At 31.2% G+C, this 10,791-nt stretch overlaps 1 long non-coding RNA gene across 1 annotated transcript; it reads left to right on the top strand.

Moving 5' to 3' along the window:
* The first annotated feature begins 659 nt into the window (after nt 1-659).
* LOC117176870 lies at nt 660-2,123 on the top strand. Its single transcript, XR_004467630.1, has 2 exons — nt 660-853; nt 1,918-2,123. It is a non-coding gene; the product is annotated as an uncharacterized LOC117176870 (long non-coding RNA).
* Nucleotides 2,124-10,791: the final 8,668 nt, after the last annotated feature.

Genomic DNA, 10,791 nt, shown 5'->3' with positions numbered 1-10,791 from the left:
CGAAATTCATATATACGTTAAAAAATTACAGTATTCATTCTTATATTTGTGAATACGTATCTTTCAGTATAAAATTATTCTTTTATTAAAAATTTTCTTTCCAGTTGAAAATACAAATCATTTTTGGTTCAAAATTCAAGATCTTGTATGATATTCTTTTTCCCTTCTTGACTGAAAATCCGTTTTCATCAAAAAAATCAATACCTCTTAAACATTTTTCTGATTCATTGAACTGTTTTGGGTTGAAATAAAAATATTTTCTTGGCTAAGGCATCAACTATTACATTTGCTTATTGAGAATTCATATTTTTAGTGTAGAATTTAACTACTTGTTTGAAAGGTAAAATACTTTAAATTCATGAAAAATCTAAGATTTTATCCCCTCCCCCAATCTTCTTCAATTATATTACGTTATTTTTGGATCACATCCAAATGAATTCGCGACCAAAATCTAGTCCAAAAAATTAGGTGAGATATATGTATGGGGAAGGGGGGGTTAATACTTATGGACACTAAAAAATGGGTTTTACGTTTTTTCGAACGCTTGCTGGGTATGTGTAGCCAGTTGATTAGCTAATCTCCCCCCCCCCCCCCATTAGGAAATTATGACGCATTTTGTTATCTTATTTCAGAAATACATTTACTGTAATTTAGTTTTCGTTGATAAAATTTGTCCTAGTGTGGTTAAATATACGACTTTCGACAGTATAAAAGCCGCGAAAAACGCAGAAGAAGTATAATCATTTCTCAAAAAAATGATTCCGACAGTTATTTCCTTCATAGTTTTTATGACACTGGCTCTTCTAACTGGTGCTAATATTATCCTCGAGACGACCAGCAAATGCGACCCCTGGTATGTAAAAGAATGTCGTGACTTTACGATTTGCCAAATTATTTTATTTTATTTGTTGTCTTCATTTCCTTATACTTTTTCAATCTCTCTTGCATTTCCTAACTTTTTTATATTGCTTGTGAGGCAAGAGTTACTTTTTGTGAATTCACTCACGTTTCGAATTCTAGTAATTTTACAAAATTATTTAAAGTTGAAATATATTGTTTTTCGTGAGGCAAAATCTGAGACACGTATTTTGTCGTAAAGACTCTTTTTTCTATGTACTCAGGGCTACACGCATATTTCTTTTAGCATGGATACAGAGAGTATCGAAAAAAAATAAAGTTTTAAACTTATCATTTAAAACAGGCGGGGGGGAAACGTAAAGAGCTTTAAATTAATAGTAACGAAGTACCTCATAAAATTGCGCAAGACAACAACATTTTTCCCAAAATGTTTATCTTTCCTGAAAATAAAATAAAATATAATTCTTCAAACCGTACCAAATTCAAATAATCCTAAATTTTCTGCAAACGTACGGAGAAAAAGAAAAAATACATTTCTCAGAATTTTCATTGAAAAACAATTTTTGCTAAAGCACAAGTACACGGCGTGCCAGAAAATTCCAGAAAAACTTTAAATTAGGCTGGATTAAACAAATAACATTTTACCAATTCGAAATGTCTTAGTACTGAAAAGTTTCTGTTTTAGTTCCCTTGTAACGTATATAGAATTTGAAATGAATCGATTTGTATCTTGTGATTAGTCGAAGTCGAAATCGACTAAACAAGGTGTAATCGCAGTTCTTTGTGCAACACGTTAATTTAATTAATGTTTTTTAAAGTGCAGAATATGCATTATCATATGAGAAATTAAATTTTGTATTGCAACCTGAATTTTAAAAAAAATACAAAATCTGGAAACTATATTTAATCTCTTTTTTAGTCCAGAGGTACCATTTTAGGACTTTCACATCTTATTTTCCGATAGTTTTTTAAACTATTTCTGGTTCAAGTTCAGCTCATGAAATTTTTTTAAATCATTGATAGTTAACAATAAAACGTATTCCTTTGAAATTTTTTCAGTGACCGCGCGTGTCGAACTAATGAAACCTGCAACCCAACCTAACCCCGGTTGTGATGGCGCGAGGTCAAATTCAAATTCTTCTACAAATAAACATGTTGGAAAATTTATAATTATATAAAATGAAATGTACAGAATTTTGAAGCAAAGAATAGCATTCGACGCTAAATACTGTAAAGAATAAATAACTAACTAAAAAAACTTAAAACACTCATAGTCATTTTGTTACCCCAATAAAGATTTGTTTTGGTCATTTTTGTTTCGCCGATGAATCTTCGCTTATGCACAAGTTTGTATTAGAAAAATTAGGAAGGTTTCTTCGCATCAACATTAAACAAATTCACTTCATTCGGTTAAAGTGTGCGTCTCGATAAGAACAATCGTATTTTTTCCGTCAAAATGGATAAGTTTTGTTCATTAATTTATTCAATGGGTCTACTATCGTACTTTTGGTTGAAAATTCACCTTTTGCAATTGAATATTTTATTATTTAGTTCAAAATTTCACTTTTTTGTGAAAACTTGACGATAAAAGTATATAACAGCAAAAAAGGTGTTCCTAATAAAAAAAATTTTCTGGTATCTTCGAGCGTTACTGAAAAGTTTAAAGTGAAAGACAGTTAAACTTCAATAACAACTCTAAAAAATTTCAAATCTTGATCGAAATTTTGAGAATCCTACTCGACTGTTTCTGATTCAAAATAAAAATCTTTTCTCTATTGCAGATTCCAAACTTTAAATACAAATTGACATATTTAGTTAAAAATTTAAGACTTTGGATATTACTTTCTTATTGACTAAAAAATCCGTTTTGATGAAAAGAATCAATATTTGTTGAAAGCGTTTTTTTTCGTTCAATTTAATTGTTTTGGATACGAATAAAAATCTTTTCTTGGCTAAAGCATCAACTATTAAATTTCCTCGTTGAGAATCCATATGTTTTAGTGAGAAATTCAACTAGTTAATTGAAAGTTAAAATACTTTCTTCACTCATGAAAACAGTACGATTTTATATTGGTAAGATGTTTATATTGAAGCTGATCCCGAACTCAATTGCAATGATCCCCCCTGGTATGTCAAAGAATGTTGTTACTTTACGACTTCTGAAATTATTTCATTTTATTTCCTTTTCTACATTCTTATCAGAGAAGGTATTAGATTTGTGTCAAATTTAACCCTCCCGCCCCGTTTTTGTAAAATGTTCACGTTCTGAGACCCCCAGAATCCGAAAAACCGGTTTTACGAATGCGTCTCTCTGCATGTATGTATGTATGCCTTTATAACTGTTCTGTCTGTGAGCACAATAGATTTCAACAAAATTAATCTATTAAATTGGCTTTTTCACACTCTTTGAGTGTCCTAAACTGAAGGTCAAATTCGTTGGCTAGCCATTTTGGATAAAAATTCGAAAAGTGGGCACATTTTAAAGATTTTCAAGACCCTCTTTTTCACAATTCCAAAACTCTATACAATTATTCATAGTCATCTTGCAGAGCCGTCATCTCCAGCCAGCTACAGGGGATTGGTAATTGTCAGGCCAGTTAGATCTCATGTTTCTACACTCTCGAATCGTTCGATGAGGTATTAAGCTTTTAGATAATGTGCTTCACGGAACCTTATAATTACCACGTGCCCGTTTGAGCATTAAGCCGCGAATCGAAAGATTTAGCGGATCTTTTTAGCTGACTTTTTTTAGTCTATCTTCTCTGCGCGACTTGTTAGCCCGAGAAAAGTAATCAGTTTATCTCTACTGATTAGACTAATGAAAATTGTACTAGCGATAGGGACGCGTTGTGTGACATTGTTTTGCTTCCGATTTAATTTGTCATTAGTGACCATGCCTGCTTCCGAGTGTTGCTCAAGATCACTACAACGGTCAGAGATGTACATATCGAAAAGAAGGGTGCAAGAGTGGAGCTCTAAGGGGCACCACTCTTGACCCTCAACGAATCGGACCATTCATCCTTATCATTAAGAACTTGTTGAAAACGATTTTTAAAGTAAGACTCGAACTGCACAATTGAAGATCTAGATAAATTAAAGTTACGAAGTTTATTTAAAAGAAGCTGGTGACCAACACTATCAAAAGCTTCAGCAAAGTCAAATGAAACAACTATTGTTATTTCCTTATTTTCAAAAGCGATTTCAATGTCTGAAGTAACTTTCAGAGAGTCTATCAATTTGATGTGCTTAGCCCAAATTTCCAAATGTTGTAGACCGAGTAGCCTATTTGCAACCTAGTCAATCGTAAATTTTCATCGCATGCGTAGTTTTCCAAAGCTCGGGAAAAAGTCCTAATTGAAGAGAAGAGTTATAGATCTGAAAGAGTACAAGAAAAACTAAAGAAAGTGGACAAAGTCACAGAGTGGTAGATTTGTAAATGCTTTTAATGAATCGTTCAATGAAAACGTAAGATATGAGGCATCATTTTTAGGTGGAATTAAATGTAAGATTCTAAGTCAATGCCAAATATTTTCATTATTATTCTTGTTGATTACAGCATTTTAATGGTACTTATTATACAAATCCCTGATTTTAGATTAAAATTAGTTCTGAAGCTGACGAAACTGAGCTTGTATCAGTTGATTTTTAGTTATCTTTTCCAGACGACGCTTATTATAACGTTTCTTCATAAGGTTCCTAATTTGTAACGTGATCCAAGGAGCTAAATCATTATGTTTGTGTGGAACGTGTAAAGATGCTAACTGATTAAGCGATGAAATAAAGTAGGAGCACAAAAGATTTAATTTACTATCAATGTTTTCAATTCTTAGTCCTTAATATAAAATGTCTAAACGATATTGTCGATTTCGATTGTCCCAATACTCGATTTCTTTCCCCTGTGCGCTTGACACGAGGCGTCAGTGGGTTAGACAGCATTGGAAAATATTGAAGAAATTGTCACGATTGCTCGTTCTTTGAAAGCTATGCGCGTGCGACAGAGCAAAAATATCTTTGGAACGAGGCATCCATAAGTTAGACAGTAATGGAACATTACACGTTTTTTCTTGAAGTTAATGATCCCAACGGAGGTGCCTTAATCTGCGCTTGCTTGGATTTGAGTGATGTTCACTGGCTACGGTGCGGGTCTTTACTTGATTTTTAAATACGTACGCGAACCAGAGCCAATGAGCGCCGCACAGTTCAAGCATGCGCAAGTATTTTTGGATCGCTATTGGGAATAATAATCGTATCAAAATTCGAGGTCGATAATACGAATCAACGCTTCTCCTTTACCACCACCTTGCCACCCGTACCACTGCAATCGCCATACAGGGCCTCTGCTTGTTATTTATGATCGAATTCTTATTTCAATTCAAGCCTCTCTGCTTATTATTTATGATCGTATTTTTATTTTAATTTAGGAAAGGACATTTTAGAGCATTCAAAGCATTTAAATGAGCTATCTGGACCATTAAATATATCTATCTGATTGCCTGAGGAGAATTTCTCCGAGCTTCTCAGAGCCTTGAGAATCTTTAACATATACTCTGAGATTTCTAACGGTAGGGTTAGTATATTTTTAATTACAAGTTAACGTTTAAGCTTTCATTTTTTATTAATATAAACATTAACATTAAGTAATATTTCTATGAAGCATGAAATTTGTTATTAAAGTCCATTGCTGGTGTAAAATGCGATAACAACTTTTTGAGATTTTGAGGTTAGGAATTAATTATAGAATACAAGAGCAAACTGCTGGTCGCAAAATTACAGCATTTTTGCCAATTTAATGTAATTAATCCGTATATCTACAAAAATCTATAAAATATTATTTTTTGATATGAAAAGTTACGAAAATGTACTACAAAAACGTTATGAAAGTTGAGCTCTTACTCATTTTTCTTAAGGGCATGTGATACTTACAGTTTCCCCGGCTTTTTTGCCACAAAAATGAAAATTTTTAAAAACTGAATTCAGAGATGCTATAAAATATCATAACGGACGTCCCCGGACTCTTTTTTGAGGAATAATAACAAAAAAAGCCCGCCCGCTTCGCGGATACATTCTCAACGCGCTTCGCGCGCGGCCAGACGCGCGATCGGGGCCAGACCGAGATTTCTGCATGGGTATCTGACAAAATCTAGAATGAACATTTTTTGTCCTTATAATTTTACTATTCTATTGAAAGTTCTCCTATTTGGATAGAAAATTAATCTTGTTTATTTAAAATTTATCTATTTGCCTGATAACACAACTATTTCGCTGAAAATTCATCTTTTACGGTTGAATTCAATACGCTGATAATTCATTTTCTTTTTTTTTGTGGAAAATTAATTTTCTTCATCTAAAAATTTAACTATTCCATTTTTGTTGGAAGCGTATCTTTATATTGAATTATATAATAATTATAAATATATAACTAGAATATAATAATATAATAATTATATTATAATAATGTAAAAAATGTATTTTTTTATTTCCATGAAAGTCAGTACGAGTTGGTTTAATATCAGTCTCAAAATACGGATTTTGCGGTACAAAATTTAAAATTTTGCTCAAGTATTGAAAGTTTTACTGATGCCGTAGATTTACACGAAACTGAGTACGAGAAAAATCTTCATTTCACCTAAGACAAACTTAGGATAAAAATTGGAAAATTTCCAAGTTTTACCTAAATTGTGAAAATGTTTTTATTCCGGTAGATATACATGAAACTCAAAGAAGAAAGGGGTTTTTGGGGCACAGAACATAAATTCGAGGTTGAAAGGGAAAATTCCAAAATTTTACGCAAATTTTGAAAATTTTAATAATTTGGTAGATTTATATAAAACTCAGTCAGTAAGGGCTTATTTTACTCAATTTTACTCAAATTTGGAACGAGGGCGAGTTTCGGACACAAGACAATTTGGAGATAAAAATCAAAAAATTTACTTCAATTTTGAAGATTTCATCGACTTGTTGGATTTATATAATAGGCAATATGAGGAGGGTTTTCGGAACGCAAAGCATGAACTTTGGGTCACAATTCGAAAATTCACAAATTTTTTTCAAATTTTGTTTATTTGATCAATTTAGTAGATTTATGTGAAACTTCGTGGGAAGGTGATGTGCAGGGATCGGAACAAGAATTTAGGGCCAAAATTAAAAAACTGAAAAATCCCTAAATTAGAATTTTTTTATTATTTTGTGTAGATTTTCATGAAACTTAGCATAAGGGGGGTTTTCGAGGGACAGAATACAAAATCGCGGTCAAAATGATAAAATTCGAAATTCTTATTCAAATTTTAAAAAATTCTCTAATTATGGTAGATTTATACGAAACTCAGTAAAAGTGGTGTGTTCCGGAATCAGAACCAGGGAAGATTTTGGCGCACAGAACACGATTTGAAGGTCAGGAAACAAACAGAAATTCGGGCTCAAAATTTAGAAATTCAAAAAAGCGCCTGAAATCTTTCAAATCTTTTTCAAGGAGTGGGTTTTCATACAAGTCTGCAAAAGGATCGTTTTGAAAATTAAATTTGGGTGCCGTGAATTGAAAAACCTTTTCTTATTGACTTACTTTATTTAAGTCGCCATATTTAATTTTTAAACTTATATACTGAATTCGTATTTTGAAAATCAAGCCCGTATCCCCTTTTTCAGTTTTATAGAGATCAAACCCTTGAGGCTAATTTTTGAAATTGTATGTGAAATCTTCAAAAGTTTTACTTTTGACCTGTTATTTATTTTTATGCCTCAAAAACCTCCTTCGTTATGGCATAGTCACAGAAAAAACTGAAGTTTCCATTGGAACTCGTTTTTGGTTCTATAGGAGCTGCAACAAAAAGGAACCCTACTTGCTGAAAAGGAACCCAAAACGATAAATGAGCTTCAAATAATACCACACTTAGTGTTTGAAAGGATCTCAAATGTGATTGAGCCTATTCCTAAAGAACCTATTTTTCGCTTTGACCACTTCGATAGTATGATTAATTAATAACACAATATTTACCTTAAATCACACATGTAATCGAAATCTGGTGGACATAAATTAATGAAGATAATTAAATTAAAAAATAATGACGTAATTAAATTAGATATAATGACTTAATAAGTATCATTTTGCAGGTTATGTAGCAAACTTGTAAATATAAAGGCTTATTCATGTCAGTGTTCACATCTTGGCAACTTTTTGAACTGCGCTTGCGTCGCGCCGGCAAAACAATTAGTTGGTGTTGGCACGCTGATTTTGAATAGTGTCGATATTCAAATGTGATATTTACAATAAATAATTATTATAAAATGCTTTAAAAGAAATTTCTTAATCCTAAAATAAGATTTTGAAGTGACAGATAAAAATGTAATTCGATTTTAATTAAAAAGACGTTATGAATTCGGAGTTCAGAGAAAGAAATCATTTTTTTTAGCACAATGATTAATCTTGTCTCTGTCGAGTTTCTAATTTTTATTGTTTTCATTCACAACAATTTGACCTAAAATAAAGTCAATAAAGTTACTAAAAATAAATTAAAATTTTTTTTTCTAAAGTCAAAATAAAAAACGGTTTTTGCAATAAAATCACAATACTTTGTCATGTGTCACTCAAAAATTCTATTTTAGGTTTAAGAAATCACTTTTGCGAAAGTCGAATTTGAATAAACTGATGAATGAATTTGAAACCTCGTGTTCGTTTCTAGGTTCTCTACCAATCAAATTTGCCATAAATTAACAGTAATGAACAGTATTTATTGAATTTAAAACAACTAAAGGTCATTTTAATAATTAAAAATATTAATAACGGCTAATTGGCTGAGCTGATCCTAATAGTGCTTAGTGAAGACTATGCTTCTAAAAGATTCTCTTAATAATAGTTAATTAAAAATTTTTATTAATTGTACATCAAATAAGTTTAAATTAAAATTATGTGAATAAGTTTTAAGATTTTTTATAACTTTTAAGAGTAGGTAATTTAAAGACGGTGTAAACTTAAGCCATTTTGTATTGAAAATTCTAGAATAAGTGAACCTTAACAAGTAAGAAGAAAAATGAATAAATATAAATATCGTTGGCTTTACCGACATATTCTGTGAATTGCTAACTTAAGTTGGTGTCCCATGATTGCAGAATTCCTTTGCGTTTTGCGTAATGCGTCAAAACACTAGACATTTCAGCCAATCACAGTGTTTCTCTGAATAACTAGGAGAATATTATTGGCTGAAATGTCTAGTGAATTGACGCATCACACAAAACGCAATTCTGCAATCATGAGACGCCACCCTTACCAACCCGACTGTGCAGGTGGTTGGCTTGTGAATGGGCCTTGATGCTGTTGATGCTGTTCTTTTCAAGTGCGCTCTCAACCAACCTATTTGGGTCTTTACAGGTATCTATTGGAGCTCAAGTTCCAAATGACACCAACTTTCATTTGAGCCGCAACATGAGTGAACCTCTAGTTTTTTCTGTGGTGAATCCCATCTTATTACTTCAAAATATTTTGTATTCTGCCTATTGTATATCTTCTTTATATCTTTTAACCCTTCTGTATACAATAATATGTAAATAATAAAAAACCTATTCAAATTTTTTTAACAATAGTATATATTATTAATTTTTTTAAGCAGAATAAAAAATATTTATATTTCTTAAAAATCGCATTTCGAATGAAGCGAAAATAATAAAAAAAAGGTACTATCTATTACTTAGAAGAATGCATTTTTATTGAATACTAAAAATCATCGGAATGATGCCCAGTACTCCGACGTATATAATAAAAAATTATTAAGCTCACGACTTCCGTAGAGATTGTAAAGTTTTTAAAAAGAAGTTTATAACATTTTATATTTTTAAATCTCCGTATGTCGAATAATGTGCGAATAATCAGTTCTAAAATATAACTGAAATTTTAAAAAATAACTTGAACTAGCTGACCTGAATCCATTTAATATAATCTTCATTGAAAAATTAAAGAATATTTCAAATACGTGTCTTATTTTAGAATAATATATCCACACAAAAAAATAATTATTTAACAAATTATTTTAGGCAAGGATCATTTAATTTCTTAATGACTCGGCTCCTGACACGAACCCTCAATTTATTATAGGTCCGGGAAGTTGCATCTTTCTTGGCTAAAAATACAATTTTTTCGTTTTCAATTCAACAATTTTGTTCAAAATTTCTCCTTTTTGGTTGAATATACAAAAATTTAGTAGAAATTTAACTTGTTTACAATCTATATTTTCCTCTTCAAATATCAACTGTTATCTTTTTTGTATGAACATTAAAATAATTTTTCTTCGAATGTGTGTTTTTCATTTCAAAATTCATCTGTTCTAGTACAAATTTCAAAACATTTTTAAGTCTTTGAAACTTAAAGTTATTCTTTTAAAAATAAATATTGACTGTTTAAAATTTTCCCACAAATCTTTACAAAAATTTAATCTCAACATCATTCAAAATTATTAAAAATCTTCTAAATTTTTGTTCGAATTCTTCAAAATAAGTTTTTCCCATAATAAGATTCTACTTATCTCTTTGAAAATGTAAAAAAATTCAGAATTCATAGTAGGGTAGCAGAAAATTCAAACTTCGCGGGCAGATTCTCATAGCGCGCTGAGCGCGCGACAGTCTTCGCTCGCACTCGTGCACAGATTTTTTAAAACTAAAAGTCAAAACATCGACAACAGTAATTTGGTGATATTGACTTCTTTTTTGTTAAAGCTCCTCGGGCTTTAACGAATACATTCTCATCACGTATTTCGTGCGTCGCACTCAAACTTGTATCTCAACTTGTATATCATTTCCATAAATGTATATTAATACAATTCATAACATGCATTGATATTAAAACACACGTAGTTTCATTGTCTCTTTTAAAAAAATGTGCATTTCTTAAAAATTTATTATCAAACGCTTTACTCCAACTTCTGTCGGTTTTTTAAAAACTGAATTTAC

This window comes from Belonocnema kinseyi, chromosome 7, assembly GCF_010883055.1.
Source record: "Belonocnema kinseyi isolate 2016_QV_RU_SX_M_011 chromosome 7, B_treatae_v1, whole genome shotgun sequence".
Lineage (NCBI taxonomy): Eukaryota > Metazoa > Arthropoda > Insecta > Hymenoptera > Cynipidae > Belonocnema > Belonocnema kinseyi.
Note: the sequence above shows the minus strand (reverse complement) of the source record. Positions and strands in the feature narration are given on the sequence as shown.